This window comes from Periplaneta americana, chromosome 15 (genome assembly GCF_040183065.1).
Source record: "Periplaneta americana isolate PAMFEO1 chromosome 15, P.americana_PAMFEO1_priV1, whole genome shotgun sequence".
NCBI lineage: Eukaryota > Metazoa > Arthropoda > Insecta > Blattodea > Blattidae > Periplaneta > Periplaneta americana.
In genome coordinates, this window is record NC_091131.1 from 172,808,106 (window position 1) to 172,829,807 (window position 21,702).

The 21,702-nt window shown below is 34.4% G+C and overlaps 1 long non-coding RNA gene across 1 annotated transcript in view; it reads left to right on the plus strand.

Moving 5' to 3' along the window:
• LOC138715540 (uncharacterized) overlaps nt 1-21,702 on the plus strand; it is a 103,021-nt gene that overhangs the window by 42,062 nt on the left and 39,257 nt on the right. The window lies entirely within an intron of this gene.

Genomic DNA, 21,702 nt, shown 5'->3' on the forward strand with positions numbered 1-21,702 from the left:
AGTTTGTAGAGATTTTTGATAACTTGCATGCAGTAGCCTAAGTTCTTCCTTATAGGGTTTTGTGTCTTTTGGAGTTTCGGCATCACCAGCGGCCTATTCCACAAAGGTATGGTGTTGTACATTACAAATAAATTCTCTAGTAAGTAGTGAACGTACTAGAGTTTCTATTCCACAAAAGACTCCTCTACAGTAGTATTTTACCACTCCATACTTACAAATTACCAATGAAGTTTCCTGATTGTGTTCCACAAAAGTACTAGTATATTTAACTTACTAGTGAATTGTCAAGTATTAGGAGACTAATACATTACATGTACTAATGCGATTTAATTATATTTATTTCATAATATTAAGATATATTTTGATAAATATGTGCTATAGAATATCTTCTTTTCTTGCTCCTATTTCCTTCAAAAGAAACAATTTCATCTCCTTTGACGCCATTTCAATAACTTTGCAGTGTTTGTAATTTCGCAACAATTAAGTTTGAGGGTGAAGATCGTTATTATAGTAAAGGAGAAGAAATAGGCGGGTTTTTGGTCTTGTGCGGAAACTACTCACTCCACACTTTCCCCAGCGGTTTATGACCTGAACAAAGAGACCTTCCTGTCGCTGCTAGTTGTTGACAAGTGCTCGTCTGTGATATTACTATGTTAGAGCTTGTTCGAAAAAATATATCATAATAACACAATAAACAGTATTTTGAAATACTAATTATCCAGGCAATCACTGTCATGTCTCAGTGGAGCCCTGATATCAGAAGTCATGCTAAAGGCGTTATTTATCAAGTTTGTTGTTTCTTGAAAGAACTTAAAGTTTGTGACGACATTAAAAGTGTCAACACAGACAGCCACTGCGAAGGAGTGTGGTGTATCTCTACATCAGTTAAGAGAATCTGTACAGAACAATTTTTAGTCATATTTATTGTGTTATTTCTTTTGTTAAGCTAAGCCATTCTTAAGTGTGCTTCTAATACATAAGTATTTTTTATTATGATAGTCGTTCATGTTATATTTTTTACACACAGAAACATATATTACTTTTTTGCACTTTAATTCTTAATTTCCTCATGATTCACAAAGTCGACAACTGTATAAACTTTATTTAGTAGTTACTATTTCAATACAATATTCTGAAAACACATAAAAACAAAATACTAATAATTGTGTGTAATGCTAAATATTTGATTTCTCGTATTACGTTCACATTACATGATGATAATTATTACATTTGTGAAATGGCTAACTTGCAAAATATTATAAATGATAATATAATCTAAAGTCTGATTAGTGTAATATGTTACTATTCAGCGATGTATGCAAAGGAGGAACTGGCCACCATAACCCATTATCTCCTGGCTTAGTTACCTCATTAGTGATGCCTCGTTGTTGTCACTTACGAGTTTGAGACCTTTGTTTGGACAGTTGACTAAACAAAACAACAATATTCAGTAAATCAGGTATTTGCAATTACTAGAAATCACGTTATTATTTCATTTGTTCTTTTAAGTTTTCCTATAATGCAAAAAGTGTGAATGGAGGAGTAAGTTATTTGGCACAGGACCATACACCCAGCAGGTTCTGAGGTGTATAGAGTCGGGGTAGTGAATGAGGGGTTCGCCATTCCCGCCTATTTCTTCTGTCCCTAGTACAGTGCTAATATGGGAAACTATCGAACTATCAAGGAGCATTATGTGTGGATCACAGAGGAACATGATGATAATAAGGAAGTAAATTTTTCATTATTAAAGAAGTAAACTAAAATAAATAACATTGCAGTGTTACGAAATTCATAGAATCTACGAATCTTTGCTCTATAACCAACCTTAAAATACATTACAATTAAAGAGGCAAACATAACTGAATTCGATTAATGAAATACGAAGATAACCAGTTGCTTCATGTTATGACATAGTATGTTTATTGATATGACTCATTAGTAGCGGTTCATTGGTAATGTACAATACACTTTAATTCTTTCGTGGAACAGAAAGATACAACTCCATACTTTACAACATCTTTCATCAGTAATTTGTAATGTACAAAACCATATCTTTGTGGAATAGCCCCAGGTGTTACAAACCACGTACAAAAGTGTCAACCACAGATATATGAGTATGTACAGATATGGAAAACAAATTTGGAGCTCTCTTATTGTATAAGTTTTGCTTACAGCACACTGCGCATGTGCAGTAAACAAGAGCCCCTGTATATACTCGTATGCTACTTGTAGACAGTCGTGTGAAATTGTTGCCTACATACCGGTGGACTCCCAACAAGACTCGCTCCAAGAAAGAATTTTGAGAAGAATAAGTACTCAGTGCATATGAGAATGCGCGTATTTTTATTACGATATTGTTGAGATGGGCTGTTCACTCTTTGTAGTGCCTGTTCTGTCTGCTTAGCATTTTCGTGTAACTTTAATGGATCATACCTGGAAATGAAAAGTGTCGTAACTTTAACTGTGCTTTTTCTGGAATGCACAAGAATAAGATTGTTCCAGCTTTCATATTAAACAGTGTAACGTACACAAATTTACAATGTGAATACTGAATACTGTTATTGTTGTTGACCAATGCTAAGGATCTTGGATTTCTCTGATTCTCCCAATAATATATGGTGGGCTGTGGTGATAAATCAGCATTTATTTTTTTTATTGCTGGGAATTGTAGCAAATGTTGTTTATTCCATGATGGAGTTTTGATTTCTACAGAGGGTGCAGTGTGCACTGTGGATGCTGGTAAATATTAATCCAATGCAAATGAGAGGTGATTAAGCGAAATATAACTATAGCCCTTTTTATTGTGGCAAATCTGGGATGTTATTACTGTCTAGCAGAATATTCCAAGGTTTGCCTTCGCTTTTCTTCAGGGATTCCTGTTTACAAAAGGACTGGACTGTGTGTTTGATCCTGACTTTTGAGGTATGAAAGGAGATTGTACTCATATTATTTCGAGTTTGTCTCATATTTGTTCCTTTTTTGGCTAGGAAGTCAGCCTTCTCATTAGCTACTGTTCCACAGTGTGAGGGTATTGATTGAAAAACTACCTCTTTACGAAGCCCTTGTAACATTTAAGAGCAGAAAGAATTTCTCTTACTAGTCTGTTTTCTGGAGGACTCGATGTTCGTGCTTGGAGTCCAGATTTACAATCACTAAGTATAACTGCTTTGTTAAATTTATGTATGTGATGGAAAGCTGTTTCAGGGCTCTATTGACTGCTTCTAATTCACCATCATAATGAGTGGACATTGTTCCAAGAGATATGTAAAAGCTAAAAAAGTCCACTTAGATTCCTGCTCCAGCATTACTGTGTTTGTCAAGCAGAGATCCATCTGTACAAATATGAAGCCATTCAGATTTTGGATATCTTGTACATATGGTTTCAATTGCTAATGATTTTAATACTGATTGGTCAATGTCATGTTTTGCAGTGATGTATTGTATCAGTTCATTTTCACATTTAATTTCTGGGAATAGAAGTTTTTCTATATTTTCAGTTGTTTGTACATTGTATTTACTTCGTAATTTTTAAATATTCTGGAAGAAGCCAGATTGTGTTTTGAGTTTCCTTCAGAATTTTTGTAGTTCCTCTTAGTAAGCATTCTTTGGAATTCGTTTTAATTTCTCAAACAAAATAAGACTTCGTTTCTCAATTTCGTATTTAATAGGTACAATTGGCAGTTTAAATGTAACGTTTTTAAGTCAGGCTCACACAAGCAAACTCATTGTGTTCGAAGGCAATGCTGTGTTGTTTGTTCTGGTTGAGTCTTTGACAGCGACCCATCTGCAATGCAGCAATTGCAATGAAGTGGTGTGGCATTGGGATAATGTTTCTGATTTCGAAACCAGAGGTGTAAGTTCGCTTCCTGGTAGAGTTGATTTTCTCGTATTGTATTATTTTATATTTTTAATGACAAATGTTAGTGGAATTTGTTAATAAACTTAGTTATGCAAGTATCATTGTGGGCTATTATTAGGCACGACCTAGCCTGTGTACAAAATTAATAGTTTATTTGCTTTTTTGAAAATCAGAAGCACATCAAATATGAGTAAACAACATTTATAGTCAGTTTCATGGATTCTTAAGCAAGTTGCAGAGCAAGTCAGTTCTCTTTGTGCAAGTCAGGAGATAGTAACGTGTAGTAGAGGCGTTGACCTGTGAAAACCGGCAAATAAGTGTGCGTAATAGTGAAATGGAGGACAGTACAGTGAAACAAGACCTAATGGTAATGAAGGAGAGCATGGCAGAGCTAAGGAAGAAGATGGAAGAAATTCAACTGGAAAACGAAATTCTGAAAAGCAAATGGGATCAATTTTAAGAGGAAAAGAGGAGAAAAAACTTGTTATTTTCGGTATAGAAGAAAAAGATAGAGAACAGAGTATCGATACATATGAGAAGATATTAGGAGTGTGTTGGGAGTGTTTTGGTATGGACGTGAGCAATGGACAAGTACAGGAAGCATTCAGAATGGGAAAAAAGCAAGTACAACATTCAGAACAAGCTAGGCCAATATTAGTAAAATTTAAGAGTGTGGTTACGAAGGAGAGGATTATGAAGAATAGAAGAATACTAGGGAACACAACGATCAGAATAGATGATGACTGGAGCTACGAAGTGAGAAGTAGAAGAAGAGTTCTAATCCCTTTTCTTAAAGCAGCACGTAATAATGGACAATTCGCAAAACTCATCAAGGACAAAATTAAGATAAACAATTTGGTTTTTAGTGTAGAGGAGTGTTTAGTAACATTAAAGGAACCGATTGTAGGCTCAGAAGAAAAGGAAAGGAACAGAAAAATTTTGAAAGAAAAAATCAAGAATATCGTAGCTAAAGGCGAGGTTAATGACACAAGTATTGTGAGTGTACGCGAGAAAAATGCAAATGTATCAAACTCAGTGACGATCTCCGGAAAGCAGGCAGTGACGTCAACTGATGAAACAGAAGTGACGCGAACTGGCATTCAACAAGCTCAGCAGAACAAGACCTCAATGCAAGTGAATGGAAATAGTGGACATCAGATGGGAGCAATTCCGAAGCGGGTGAAGGAACTAAGATCTAAATCGAGGCTGACGAGAAGCAGAGTAATGCAAGTAGGAGATAGTTCAGGGAGCAGTGATGAAGGAAGAGGGGAAAAGAAGGTGAAAAAACAGTATGACTTAAGGAAATGGTGTGAAGGGGAAATAAATCGTGAGAAAAGAAAACTAAGATCTAAAAAGTAGCAATGTGGAAAAGTGAGTAGTGAAAAGTGCAAATAATTAGAGATGTAGAGTGAGGGGAAATGTGTCATACAGGAGGGGGTTATAGTATTTTTGGTATAATGATGATTAGGAGTAAAATAGGGGATGAATTGATGACAGACAAAAAAAGACTAGTGGAAGAATTGCAATAAGAAATTTAAACAAAGTAATGTCCTAATTGACTTGTACGAGAGGCGTGTAAAACGGTGAGACGGCACTGTATGCTAATATTGTGAAGTGCCGCCTCACCGAAAGGTATATTGCTTAAAGACAAGACAAATATATACATACAAATATATACATACATACATTTATAGTCAGTTTCATGTGTTCACCATATCACCTTAATAATAATAATAGTAATAGTAATAATAATAATAATAATAATAATAATAATAATAATAATAGTAATAATGATAACGATGATAATGACAACCGTGATAATAGCGATAATAACAATAATAATAATAATAATAATAATAATAATAATAATAATTTCCCAGACTCTTATACTTTGCAGAAATAATAATTTTATGTGATATTAATTATATAAGTACAGCCATGCTACATAGGGAAATTATAATTATATCTCAATAAACAGAAGATTACAATAATAAATGGAGACAACACGTAGAATGAATAGAATCCTGGAATACCATATAAAGTATATAAAGTAAACTGCTTTATTACAAACCAGTTGAAAGGAGAAACATAGGGCGTCCAAGAAAACGCTGATCAGACAAATATTAAACCACTTCGAAACTGAAATAATTTGACTTAATCCGTGTCGTAAAATATGACGATGTTGATAATGATATTATTTCTACTTGTTTGTTGAGAAATGTCGCAGACCAAGCCACATAATCGCTGAGTGAAGATTGTCTCATTGTAATAGAATTCTCTTCCCTTGTCATAACACCTTTGTAAGACGTGAATGATCCAACATTATGAGAGTTGTAAAAACTTCGTGTCACGGATGTTTTTGGACGAAAATACAATTTATTTCTGGAGTTAATATTCAAAACACATATAAAAGTAAAATAATTTTAGTATGTATCTAAATAAAAAGACGAACTATCCTTCTCTAGTCCTCATGCAAAATTTTACGGTTTAATTCGATATGTAGGCCCCAATTAATGTTTGCAATATCATGTCTGGCCCAAAAAGGGGCTTCAAGAACCTAAACGGCTGCAGGTATCAGCTGACATATGACTGATGAAGAATATGAAATATCAATATAATATGTTATATATTAAGTAAAGTAAATCCATTGCACTATAGCCCATGAAGGGCCAAGACCGATCAGCCGGCTGCTGGCCTCACGTCCACATGCTGAAGCAGAGGTGGACGATCATTCAATATGTTATATATTATTATAACATATCACTCTACGTTTTATTATTATTTCAAATATTGTTTTATTATTTATGAAAATTGGCTTTCAAATGTTGTCAACACTCCCTGTGAAGAATATAGGTAAACAAAACAAAGCTAAACTGAAGAATGGTAAACAGTATCACTTGAGTATTGCCATTATTAAAAGAAATAGAACAAAATTAATGTTTACAATGGTAACATGTTTTAATGTTGTAGTTAAACATATTTTTAAAAGCTATAAATGAGATATAAATGCAGACGGTTTTATTAAGACAGTAGTGTTGCCCAGGAGACGGGTTGTGCTGTGTACTAAACATTCAATCGACATAGTAATTTTGTAATGTAAAACACTAAGACTAACCGAGATTCGAACTTCCTACAACCAATGCTATCTCGTTTAGACCCATGTTTAAGCCACCTATGCTACAATGGCTCATACTTTAATCTGGCGTATTATGTAGCTTTCTCATTCATCTTCGTTTTGGTAAATTTTGTACCCCATTTCGATAGATTTAGTATTTATCAATTTTATTGCCATTTCACTCTTCAGTTGTTTTAGAACAAAATGCAGCACACTTACATGAACTGGAGCTTCAAGGCGACGCCATGCGCACTGTTCTGTTCCTGGAACTCAGACATGTGTCATCAGCCCATTCTTTTTTAACCTTATTGTACGTATATTGTCAGTACTTATTTGCGTGGGGGCAGATTTAACACTACATGTAATTATCCTCTTAGCTTGGTTCTGTTTCATTAAGTTGTGTTGATATAAGAATTTCACTGCCATATATTAAAACTGGTTTCACATGTCTTATATGTCATTGATTAAATTTCCGACTTCCTTACTGTGTTAATCTTTAGGATTTACCTTGCTTGACTAGTTTCGAAGTCTTGTGCTTCATTGTCCAAAGTCTAGTGGAAATCCTGCGCTATCTTCTGGTTTCCTGTTGTGGTGGGATGTGTTCATGATTGTGTGTGTTTTGAAATTGAGTTGAGTGTTCAGGATGTTGTGTGGGTCTGTTTTTGTATGCTTATAAATTTCATATTGTTCTAGGGTGTCAAGTTTCTTTTTTTTTATTGGGTTATTTTACGACGCTGTATCAACATCTAGGTTATTTAGCATCTGAATGAAATGAAGGTGATAATGCCGGTGAAATGAGTCTGGGGTCCAGCACCGAAAGAGTATTTACTCATATTGGGTTGAGGGAAAACCCCGGAAAAAACTCAACTAGGTAACTTGCCCCGACCGGGATTCTAACCCAGACGACCTGGTTTCACGGCCAGACGCGCTGACCGTTACTCCACAGGTGTGGACGTCAAGTTTCTGGCTGGATGTGTAGTATTTTCATGTCTTTGTCTATGTTGCTGTAGCTGTGGTTGGAGTTTGTGATGTGTTCTGCGTAGATTGAATTGTTGTGTAGTTTGGTAAGGCTGTGATATGTTCTTTGTAACGTGTTTGAAATGATCTTCCAGTCTGTCCAATGTAGAAGTCGTTACTGCTGTTGCATGATAGTTTGTAAACTCTTGTTAAGTTGTATTTATTTGTGATGTCTTGTTTGTGTGTTAAGATGTTTTTGTAGTGTGTTCTGTGTTCTATGTTGTATTTTATTTTTTATTTCAGTTGGTTATTTAACGACGCTGTATCAACTACTAGGTTATTTAGCGTCGATGAGATTGGTGATAGCGAGATGATATTTGGCGAGATGAGGCCGAGGATTGGCCATAGATCTATGGTTGTATTCTAGTTCCTTGAATGATGATGCAGTTTTGTATGTGTTCATGTTTTCATATGTTAGTGTTGTTTGCATGTAGTCTTTCTTGTGATGTTGTCTATTATGTTGGGGTTGTATCCATTTTCCTATGCCACGTATTTGATAGTGTGTATTTCTTACTTATAGTCCTGCTAGTTCATAGGAATGTTGATGAGTCTGTGTATCATGGATCGGAATGCTGTGTGTTTGTATTGTGTGGGATGATTGGAGGTGTTGTGTATGTGTGTTACCATGGTAGTGGGTTTCCTGTATATTTTGAACTTGTGTTTGTTGTCTGTATTTGTTATTGCGATGTCTCAGAAATTTATGGATTTGTTGTTCTCTGTTTCTAGTGTGTAGTGTAGTTTCGGGTGTATTTTTTTTATGTGTTTGTGTAGGTTTTCAATCTGTCTTTTGTTTCCTTTGTATAGTTTTAGTATGTCGTCTACGTATCTGTGCCAGTTTATGCTGTTGCAATGCAGAAGGAAAGAGAGGGAATGGAGGCAGTAAGCATGAAAGTTGAGAATGTGGAGGTGCCAAAAAAAAAAAAAAAAGTCTACTTAAATTAATAAGACTGTGGCAGTTAAGGAAGTCTGCGACAACAATGCAAATCAAGCAAAAAGAAGATTTTCTTTTACTGCTCACTTTTCTGCCTTGTGTCTCTTTGATGCCAAAAAATTTCAACAGTATGAGAAACACTTCCCTTATGAACTAATTGAAGAAATAATAGATGTTTATGAACTTCTGGAAAAGGATCGCCTTAAAACAGAATTGCAGATTATCTACAGAAGATCGGATTTTAGGAATATGAGTGGCGCTGTCAGTCTTTTGCAATTTCTCATAGAAAATAACTTACAATATACATTTTCAGAGACTTACAAGCTATTGCTCATTGTTATTACAATTTCTATGACAACTTCTGAGGCCGAGAGATGCTTCTCAACCTTAAAAATGATAAAGACCTTTCTAAGAAGTACCATGACTGAAGGAAAGTTAAGTGCATTAGCAATGCTTTCTATTGAAAAAAGCATGATTAGCAACATTGCTAATTTTAATGAAACTGTAATTGATTTGTTTGCTTCGAAGAAAGAAAGAAGGATCGACTTTCTATACCAAAACTGTATATGAACATTGTTTTACTGTGTGCCAAATTCTTAAATATTGTCTTAAATCTTTTTATGCTTGTATTATATTGTCCTATTGTATGTAAAGCTTTAGATGTTTTTCTATCATGTGTTAAATTTTTAGAAGGCGTATATTTCCACAGATAAGACGAGGTATAAATTTCGAGCACAGTATTATGGTTTTACTGTAGCTTATATCTGTTCTTCAAGACGAACCCCAAACTATGAACATGTGTACTGCGTCACTTATGAGTTCGCGCTGAAATCAGGGAAAAAAGTGGAAGTGGAAACAGTGATAAAATCCTTTAAGAAATAAGTGCGGAATTTCTAATGCTATGGATGTCCAGAGGATGATTTGTTATGGAATATTGATGAAGTAGAACTGAGTCACCACTTTCAGAATGGGACCATATGACGACACTGTTAACACTGAAAGTGAGGACGTGCTTGACCAGTTCTTTGCCTTTGACGACGAAAATTATGATTTCGCAGGATTTTAAATATACAAGTAACTGATTTGTTGTATTTTGTAATGGTTTTAGTGTAGAATTTTAAGATCTCCTCCTTTTTGTATCTGCCAGATGAGACTACCCTCGTCTTTCGGATATTTTTATAATTCACTTGTCGTCTTATCTGCAGAAATATACAGTATTTGTGTTATTGTGTGTAAAACTTTGAGATATGTTCCTACTATAAAAATATTTTGTGTCAAATCTATAAATATTAGGCCTATCTTATTTTGTAACTGATCATTAGGCCTACGTGTCTTATTTTATGTCGAAGCTCCATACATATGTGTTATATTACCTTACAGCATATTAGATCTTTAGATATTTGTGTTTATTGTGTGTCAGATCTTTATATATTTTCCTACTGTGTGTAAAATATTTAGATGTTCTATCGTATTTTTGTGTCAAATGTACAAATATTGTTTTATTTTATATCCGATCTTTAGGATGTCTTATAATGTGTGAAATATTTAGATATTTTCTAATTTTGTGTCAAATTTAACATACAGTATCATTGTGTATCAGATCTTTTGTTTATATTTAGCTTATACATGTATAAAGGATACAAGAAAAATCGAAGTCCAGCCATGATATAAAAACTGAAAGATGCATATTCCTAATGGGTACTTTTAAGATAATACACTTTATTTTTTTTTAAGTACAAACTATCAAATTGTTTTAGTAAAAGGAAATGTTTATTGTAGAAACAAATAGTAAAACCAAGATATTAAATGCTTTTATTTTGAAAATTTTAGATATGAACTTGAATTTTAATCTTCATATTAATTAAGCTTATTGTTTAAATTTATTTTCAGACCTTGTCAAAATGAATTTCTCTTCCAGTACCTATTTAAAAATATTTGTCTTATATTATTGGCAATTAAAGACACATAAGAAAAGGACAACATTTAATCAATAGTCTCCTTTGTTATCCATATACTATTGTGAACCCCGAATTTAATAATTCACGAGCCGCCACTGTATTATTATTAATCATATTGGTGTCATATCCTGTTTTTTCTAGTCAATTAGCTTAAGTGATTTGTGTATTCTAAAAATACAACTTAATAAATAAAATTCACTATTTCAGATTATTGCGCATGTCTTTTACACTTGCGTAGTAAAACAATGTAATAAGGACCGAAGTTCATCACTTATCATCCTATTTATTACCCACACTATTAAATTCAGACGTGAGTGTTCATTATCAGTCAGAGTGGTGCATTATGACCTGCAACTATGCAAATTTTTGTTAGCGTTGGTGTAATGATTTAGGAGATGTGATGTTTTTTTCATCTCCTGAAAAATTTACTTCTCTGGACTTCAGACCTTATTCCACTGACTGATTCAATTATAACATTTTTAAGTCTTTTCCTGTGTATAGCATGCTTTGTTAATGGTTACTAACAATCCGCCACTGATCGTCCTAGCAATTAAGATAAGCGGACGAGTCTACACCTGTGGAGTAATAGTTAGTGTGTCTGCCGCGAAACCAGGTGGCCCAGGCAAGTTATCTGGTAGAGATTTTTCCCGGGGTTTCCCCTCAACCCAATATGGGCAAGTGCTGGGTAACTTTTGGTGCTGGACCCGGACTCATTTCACTGGCATTATCACCTTAACCTCATTCAGACGCTAAATAACCTAAGATGATGATAAAGCATCGAAAATAACCTACTGAAAAAAAAAAGATAAGTGGACGCTGGTCACAGTTTGAATCTTCCTTCCTACTCTGCCCTCCTAGTAAACAAAGTATTGCGTAATATTGTGCCTCACGCAACTGAAAATTCTGCCCATGTATGATTTATTTGTTTCATGATTGTTCTGGTAATACTGTTACCAGTAGATATTAACCCAGAAGATTATTGATTTTTTGGCTATCTGAAGGAAAGGGTGTTCTTGAGGAAACCTACGACAATTGATGAGTTGGATTTCATCGCACACACCGTGGCAGATATTCCAGAGCACGAACTCAGCCTGCTGTGTAAAACATTGAAGAGGGGCTGTTACTTGTACAAGAACAACATAGTGAACACACAACAACTATGATTAAGTTATTACGATGGGTGGTGATGCGAAAAATCCTATTTCTTGTGTAATATGTCAATGCCAGAATTTTTATTCTTGATTAGGTATTACTCTTTTCATTCATTCATAGTGTTCTGTCACTGCAAGACCAGCATTCTCCATTCTTTTCTATTGCCCGCTCTTTTAATGTTTATATATTACTGAAGAACTGTTAAGTTCTTTTTTAAATAAAGAACTACTTTACTGTGTTGATATTAAACTATGTATTTTTGCCTTAATTGATTAGTTACAATGTGACCTATGCAGAACACATAAAAAGCCCCAACTACAACTACAACAATACAGAAACAAAAAGGGACTGAAATATTGTTATGGACGACCGCCCAACTTTTGTATCACAACTTGAAATGATTAGTTAACCGCTCATTTAGGAATGAGTTTCTCTCAGATCTTCAAATAAAGAGTGATGGCAAGAAATTGGCTGGTCTTGTTGACAAGTCAGAGATACTAGAGAGACTGTAGCTGCCACAGGACACAACTGCCTGGCAGAATATTTATATAAACTGGGTATTTTACCATCACCTCAGTGTGTCATTTGTAATGAGGAAAATTCTATTATGAATTGGGAGCATTGTATTGTATTGTATTTATTAACATTCCATGGTATTCATACATGCTTACAGCTAGAATATGGAACAAGTCAAAAAACTTAATACTATTATAAAATCTTAATTTATAGTCACAGTCTAGATGAAATATATACAGACGAGATTTACAATATAGTCTACTAGTACAACACAAAGTTTTAGTATCAATTTCATGAAGTGTTATTGAATGTCATGAATTCACCTACAGAATAGAAGGCGTGAGAAATTAGGTACTTCTTTAATTTGGCCTTAAATAATTTTATGTTTTGAGTTTCATTTTTTATATCGATAGGGAGGCTATTAAAAATTTTTACTGCCATATAACGCACTCCTTTTTGATAGCACGATAGACTTGTTGATGGAGTATGAAAGTAATTTTTTTGACGTGTATTTATGCTATGAACTGTTGAATTAGTTACAGAGTTTTCACGATTGCATACGAGGAAGATTATTAATGAAAAGATATACTGACAAGCCATGGGCATTATTTGTAGTTTTTTTAAAATAGCCCTACACGATTCCCTAGATTTGGCACCTACTATTATTCTAATTACTCTTTTTTGTAATAGAAATATATTGTTACTATCTGTGGAATTTCCCCAGAATATTATTCCAAAACTCATATTGATCCTTGAGGAATTCCATTATTAATAGTTCCCCATGTCGATGCAGATTTCATAGTTGTATTAATTTCAACTTTCTGTTTTCTGTCTGAAATGTTTGTAAAAAACTTTACATTTTAAATCCTCTATGGGAATTTTTGTACTGGTCTGCCAGAAACCAAATGATGTTGAATCAATCTGGTTAAGCATCACATACATACATACATACATACATACATGTTGTTGTTGTTTTCCAATGCCAGGTGTTTGACAATAAAGTCATTTGACCTCTTGCACTCCAATATTTTTCAAAGATATTATCATGACCAGCCACTGAAGCACAGATTTTGAGGTGTTCCGAATCCATTTCTTGGTTTGAGTTGCACAATGGGCAGTTAGGGGACTGATATATTCCAATTCTATGTAGGTGTTTGGCCAAACAATCATGGCCTGTTGCCAATCTAAATGCAGCTACAGACGATTTTCGTGGTAAATCGGGAATTAACTGTGAATTTTGATACAGAGAGTTCCATTTTTTCCCTTGGGATTGTGTTATGAAATTTTGTTTGTTGTAGTCTAAGTATGTAGATTTAATAAATCTTTTCACAGAGTAATACGTAGATTTAGTAACAGGTCTGTAAGTAGCAGTGCTGCCCTTCTTTGCTAATGCATCCGCATTCTCGTTTCCCAGGATTCCACAATGGGATGGTATCCATTGGAATACAATTCTTTTATTGAGTGATATTCATTGACAGAGCATTTTAGTTATTTCTGCTGTTTGAGATGAAAGTGTGTGTTTGGAGACTATTAATAGAATAGCTGCTTTGGAGTCTGACAATATGTTGTTGTTGTTTTCTAATGCCAAGCATTTGACAATAAAGTCATTTGACCTCTTGCACTCCAATATTTTTCAAAGATATTATCATGACTAGCCACTGAAGCACAGATTTTGAGGTGTTCCGAATCCATTTCTTTGTTTTGAGTTGCACAATGGGCAGTTAGGGGACTGATATATTCCAATTCTATGCAGATGTTTGGCCAAACAATCATGGCCTGTTGCCAATCTAAATGCAGCTACAGACGATTTTCGTGGTAAATCGGGAATTAACTGTGGATTTTGATGCAGAGAGTTCCATTTTTTCCCTTGGGATTGAGTTATCAAATTTTGTTTGTTGAAGTCTAAGTATGTAGATTTAATAAATCTCTTCACAGAGTAATACGTAGATTTAGTAACAGGTTGGTAAGTAGCAGTGCTGCCCTTCTTTGCTAAAGCATCCGCATTCTCGTTTCCCAGGATTCCACAATGGGATGGTATCCATTGGAATACAATTCTTTTATTGAGTGATAATAATTGAGAGAGCATTTTAGTTATTTCTGCTGTCTGACAATATAACTGCATTCCTAAATTTATTGATGTGGCATAGAAGATTCCTGAGACATTCACTTATTGCAATGATTTCACCATCAAAACTTGCTGTTCCATATCCAAGAGATCTACAAAGTGAGAAGAAACAGCACGTAACACCTGCACCGGCACCTTGTTCTCTGGAGATCAAGGATCCGTCGGTGTATAAATGAAGCCAGTTTTGTGGAGGATACCTAATATTAATTGTCTCTAAAGACAGTTGTTTCTGTATTTCAGTGTTTACTTCTGATTTCAGTATTTCTTCTGTTAAATTTAGATTATATTCTATATTTAATAGAGTTAAAGGTTTGGTTTAATTTGTAAGTTTTCTTTTAAATTCGTGATATTGATTTTCTATTTTAATTCTTGAACAATGGATATGAAACTTTTTTGAGTTTTCAATCTACAGAGAGGACTGTATGAATGCCGATTGTTTCCTGGTAATCTGATAAGTTTTTCATATTGAATCAGTGCTTTTTCTTCTATTGTCATTTTGATGCTGTTAATATTAGTGAGGAACCTCATAGAATCTATTGGAGTTGTGTTGATTCCACCAGTAATGAGTCTGAGAGATTGGTTTTGAACATATTCTATGTCGTTTATGAAGGTGAAGTAATTAAAATTTCTCCGCAGTATGTCAGCACTGGCTGTATAAACATTTTGTATGTAATGTTCAAAGTATTCCTAGAGCATCCCCATTTCTTTCCTGCTAGTCTTTTTAAAAGGGAGAATCCTTTACGAGCTTTTTCAGAAATGTATTTCAAATGGTTGCTCCATGTTAACTTACTATCGAAAATAACTCCAAGATATTTGGATTCATAAGTCCTAGGATGGTGTTGGCCATTGTATTAGATATTGAATTCTCTTTCTTTTTTACCGAGTGAAAATATTTGGTAGTTACTTTTGCTTAAATTGAGTGTCATCAAATTTGATGTATTCCATTCATGTAGTTGATTTAGAGCTTTAAGAGCAGAATTTTGAATTTTGTCTCTATGTCTGTAAGATCCGGAAGTCCACAAAACTATATCATCTGCAAATAGTGCTGTTTTCATGTTTGATTCCTCTAATAGGGAGGGTAAGTCATTTATATAAATATTGAATAAAGTTGTGCTGAGGACAGCGCCCTGAGGTAGACCTCGATATGTTTGTCTGTAACTAGAAAGTGAGTTATTGAATTTAGTGGCAATGAATCTTAGACTGAGGAATTCTGATATCCATTTGAACATATTGCTGGAGATACCTAATTTCTGGAGTTTTAGTAATAATTTATTTCTCCAAACAGAGTCATATGCTAACTGAAAGTCAATAAATATTGCCAAGGTATCTTCTTTCTTGTTAAAACTGTCTTTTATTTCTTGGCCGAGGCATATGACTTGTTCATTGGTAGAGTGTAGTTGTCGAAAACCAGCTTGTCTTGGTGATAAAAGATTTTGGGATTCTAAATACCAAGTTAGTCTGTTGGAGATCATGGACTCCATGGTTTTTGCTATCATGCTTAATAGTGCTATTGGTCGATAACTTTAACATCATGAGCAGGTTTCCCTTTTTTTGTGAATTGGTACAATGATTGCTTTTTTCCAAGCTGCAGGAATTGAGGTGTTCCATAATAAATTGAAAATGCATAAAAGTACAGACTTGGCTTTTCCCCCCAGATGTTTCAAGAATTCGGAATGAATGTTGTCGGGGCCAGGAGATTTCTTGGTTTTTAAATTTTGTTAATTCTTTGGAAGTAAAATTTTTATGAAATATTTCAGGTTTTGTATTAGTAATATTGTTCTTATTATTTTTATGTAATTCTCTTTTGATAAATTTGTCAGTTTTTTTGATATTGGGATGTAATCTGTGAGAGTATGAGTAGTGTTTATTAAATGCATTTGCTATATCTCTTCTATCTGTTAGTGTTTTGTCATTATGAATAATAGGTTGGCTAGTATTTTCCTGTGTATTGGAAATATTCTTCAGAAATTTATATGTTTTAGCGCTATCGGTTCTGTAATGAATATTTTCAATAAAGTTATTGAAACTGTTCTTTTTTGCTGTTATGATTGCTTTTTTAAGAATGGCAGTCTTCTTCCTCCAATCTTGAATATCTTCTGGTGTTTTGCTATGTTCTGCTTTGGTTCTTGCTTTATCTTTATCTTGTTTCAATAAATTCAGGTTTTCTGTCCAGAATGGGGTGTATTTTTTTGGTTTGCCTCGTGGAATGTGCTTTTTTGCAATTTTAAGAAGAGATTCACATAAATATTTGTTCAATCTATCTGAGTTTGTATTTTCCATTAGTGGTGTGTTGAGCTTGAGGTGTTTGTCGAGTTCTGTTTAAATAGTTTCCAATTCGCTTTCTTAAAGTTCCATGTTGTTTTGTTATTGTAGGGTTCTTTTTTTTCGGTTTTGGTGGAGATTGATAGAAGCAATGATGACTCTATGGCCAGATCCAGGGTCTTCAATTATTTTTTTCTTGGTTTCGTGATGGATATCTGATGTTACTAGTAATAAGTCTGGATTTGTACCAGAACCAGAATAATGAATGAAAGTAGGGGGATCTTCTTTTCTGTAGACAAGTTCTGCGGTTGTAGTATTTAGGAGGTCCATGATCATTTTTCCAGGTTGGTTTACATTATCGTAGCCCCAAAGTTGGGAGTGGGCGTTAAAGTCACCAATTATGATAGTTTTAGGTTGTATATCAAACAAAGTTAGATCAAGGGGATTATTAGGTGGGTTATAGGCACTGTAGATTTTGAAATGTTGTTGATTTTTCCATACTTCATTTCTCTCTCCACAAATATTTTACCTATCTGTGTGTATATACTGGGTGTTTCAGACCACCTGTATCAGCCTTTCTTCTCGAAAACTATGATACTGTTTGTTCACATAACAATATTTTGATAACCAAAAGCTATGTAAAGAATCGATTGGTGGTAGTACCATTTTCTGTAACTGTAACAAACGGAAGTAGGGGTACCTGCGGTCAACTTCAAAATTTCAAATGAGAACATGGTTCATTGAAGGCACTATTGGAAATTACTTTTAAAAAGAAACAACTTTTACTCAAACTTTTTATTGTTTACTCACAAAGCAACAAACATGGTATGTTCTGAGTAAGGCTGTACTACATTGTTTATGTACGTACACTCTTCATAGTAAGTGTTCAAAATGACGCCAGCCTGTCTAAACAACGCTATGATCTCCTCCTAACATCCATGATTGCACTGAGCATTTCAGCACACCTGACGTGAGAGACCCACAGGCTTCTCTAATTCTTTGTTTCATGTCTTCTCTAGTTGTTGGACTCACCTTGTAGATCATGTCTTTAATTCTCTCTCACAAGACGAAGTCATTTGGAGCAAAGTCAGGAGATTGGGCCAACCAAGCTACTGGTCCTCCTCGTTCAGTCCACTGTAGGGGAAATAACCAATTAATAACTCACTGAGCCCTATGTGAAGAGTGAACTGGACAGCCATCCTGCTGAAGCCACATTATTAACCAAAGTGCAAGGGGAACATCATGAAGCAAATGGTGCAAAATGTTTTAGAGGAAGCTTGCGTACATTCTACCATTCAAATTCTCAAAAAAGTATGGTCCTATGACTCAGTGTCTGAGGAGGCCACACGGTGTTGAGGCTCCACACATGCTAATAATCCATTTCCCCTTAGCCAGTGTGGATTAACCTGAGACCAATAATGGACATTGTAGAGATTCACCTGACCATTACTTTTGAAAGTTGCCTCACCAGTCAACAGAATTTTGAGCTCGAAATCATAGTCCATGTTTAGAAAGTTGCAGAAATCAACACGAGTTTGGAAGTCATGTCCCCCAAGTTCCTGATGGAGATGAATATGATATGGATGAAATTTGTCTTCGAGAATTCTAAATATTGTACTATGTGTAATTCATGGGCAATCCTTCTTGTGGAGTCATGAAGATAACTATCACTGCAGTGAGGACATCAGCAGCTTTCTCATTCCTCACAGCTCGTCTGATACGCTCACCTTAATTGTGTTTCGGTTGCACCATGCCGTTTATATGCAAAACATTGTACGAATGAGGGGCTCACAATGGATATTTCTCTGCATAAACATGTGCTGCTTCTCTGCAATTCCAATGGCATTCTTCCAAGTATCATGAACATGTTAAATGCCTCTTCGTTTGTGAATGGCATTTTCCAAATAGCAAACCCAAAGGAAGACGATGTGATATGGATGAATGAACAAAATGCACTATGGCTATGTAAAATAAAAGACAGTGAAAAGTGACTTGGTTTCAAAACCTGCATTGTTTACAATAGCTGTACATACTACAGGTACAGTAAGTACATAAACAACATACAGCATTTTTCAGAAGACAATTTCTGTTGCTTTGTGAATAAACAATAAAACCTAGAAAAAAAATGTTTGAGTAAAAGTTGTTTCTTTTCAAAAGTGGTATCCTATGGTACCTTCAATGACCTATGTTTTCATTTGAAATTTGGAAGTTGACCACAGATACCTCTACTTCCGATTTGTTATGGGAAATGGTATCTACTACCACCAATGGATTCTTTACTTAGGTTTTGGTTATCAAAATTGTTATATGAACAACCAGTATCATATTGTTTTTGAGAAAAAAAGCTGATACAGTAATCACAGGTTGACGTCGGTACCATAGTGTTCTGATTAGGGGTGTGTAAAGTCTGAATATGACGAATAAATTGTAGGTTTCGTTTTAATTTCCAAGAAACATGGCAACAAGACTGTTTTGTTATTATGAATAAAGGTAAAATTCAATGTCTTAATTGTTCAGTTGAGATTTATGTAAAATGTTATAATATCAGACACCACTTCAATCTTGAACATCAGAAGGATTTTGGCGAACATAAACATATTCATAATAAATAGACAGTCAAATGAAGGTTCTTTTATCATCATTTATTTATACGTCATCAACTCATCATCATCATCATCATCATCATCATCATATCCTTCACGTATTAGACCCTACAGGATCTGTTACAGTCTCATGCCAGCGCTTGCGTGATCTTCCCAATTTCCTCTTTCCTCTTGGTACATAAGTAAGAATCTGTTTAGGCCATCTTGTGCGATCCTTCCTTTCGACATGTTTTTTCCACTGAAGTTGATATTGTTGAACAAAATTAACTATAGGATCCATTTTTAGTTCCTGCAATATGTCCACATTTTTATGGTGTTCCAGCAAAGAGCATCACGCTGTTCGTTGCATGAACCTCATTTCAGCTGTCATCAGCCTTTGCTCATCAGCTTTTCTGATTGTCCATGCCTCGCTACCGTAAGTGAGGACCGGTCGAGCTAGTGTTTTATATAGCCTACCTTTGGCCTTGTATGTTTCTGAACATGGGATGATTTGAAGACGGTGTTAATTACGCCAGTGATTTTTATAAATTTAGATATTTTGTTTGACATATCTTCATCAGTGATGTAAGAGAGGTTATAACCTAAATAGTTAAATGAATTAACACGTTCAATTAAAGTATTATTTATCATGATCTTACTGGGAATTGGGTTCTCTCCCGAAAATGCCATGACTTTCGTTTTCCTTTCGAGATTTCCATATTGAAATCTGAGGCGATTATTTGCAAATTATAAATGGCTCTTTGTAAAGCTTCCTCTGTTTGAGCGATAATAACCTGATCGTCGGCAAACATTAGTGTATCGAGAACTGTGTTCGATTAATTTGAATTCCAGCATGATGACTTTGCCTCCAAATGTATGAAATATGGTTCATATATATATAATAAACAACAGAGGGGAAAGACCGCACCCTTGTCTAACACCTTGGTTGATGGAAGTCCAGCTAGTAGTTCCGTGTTCAGTTCTTATGGCAATTTCATTTTGTTGATATAAATTATAAATGGAGAGAATGATTTGGTTTGGCACATTATCATAGTGTAAAATCTCTAAAAGTTTATTTCCATTAACTCTATCAAAAGCTTTTATGAAATCAATAAAAGCTAAGTGGGTTGGAATATTAAATTCTCTGTGCTTTTCAATTAAAATCTTCATGGTGAAATAGCTGTCACAACATGATCTTCCTTTTCAGAATCCATTCTGTTTGTTCTTCAGTGATTTTGTCTTCGTAAAGATGTGATAGTTTATTTTTGATTATGGCTATATAGATCTTATATCCAGAATTGAGAAGACTTATACCCCTGTAATTTTCACATAATTTTTTTGTTTCCTTTCTTATAAATGGGTACTACAATGGCTTTTTACCAACTTTCTGGGGGTTTAGATCCTGCCCATATATTGTTTAAGAAATATAAAAATCTAAAGGTAAATTCTTCTCCAGCATATTTAAAAAGCTCGAAATTTAAATTATCCTCACATGGGGCTTTCCCGTTTTTATATACTTCAATGAGTTCATCATAAGTAATAATATCTGTTGTGTTGTTGTTGGAAGTCTTTAATGTAAGAGAGATGTTTTTGTGAAACCATATATTTTTAAAGTAATCAAGTAGAGATTCGTTAGGAATAGGGTTTATAACAACATTTTCTTTTATCTCCGTATTTATTTTCTTTAAAATTTTGAAAGTTTTGGGTCTTGGTAATGTTAAATCTCTTTCTAATCTTGAGACGAAATCATTCCATTTCTCTCTGTGTCGCTTTCTTGTTTCCCGTTTTGCAATTGCTCTCTTTCTTTTATAATCAATTTCATCTTCAAGTTTTTTTGTTTGTAAAAATCGGAGATATGCTTCTCGCTTATCATTTATCACCTTCTTGATATCCTCATCCCATTTCAGTATGCCTCTTTTTCTCTTCTGCTTAAAATTTTTTACGCCAATACTTTCGAATGCAGCCTTTTTTAAAATATCTGTTAAGTTGTTCCATTCTTCCTCTATATTATCCGAGATTTTGATTTTTTGAAGATATTCCTTTATGCGACATTCATAAAGCCATTTAATACTATCATCTCTCAATAAGTCTACTTTAAAAATAAGCCTATTACTTTCTTGCTTGGAATTTTTAATATTTATTTTATGCCATGGTGCTGGTATTCTAATAGGGGATACAATTAAAT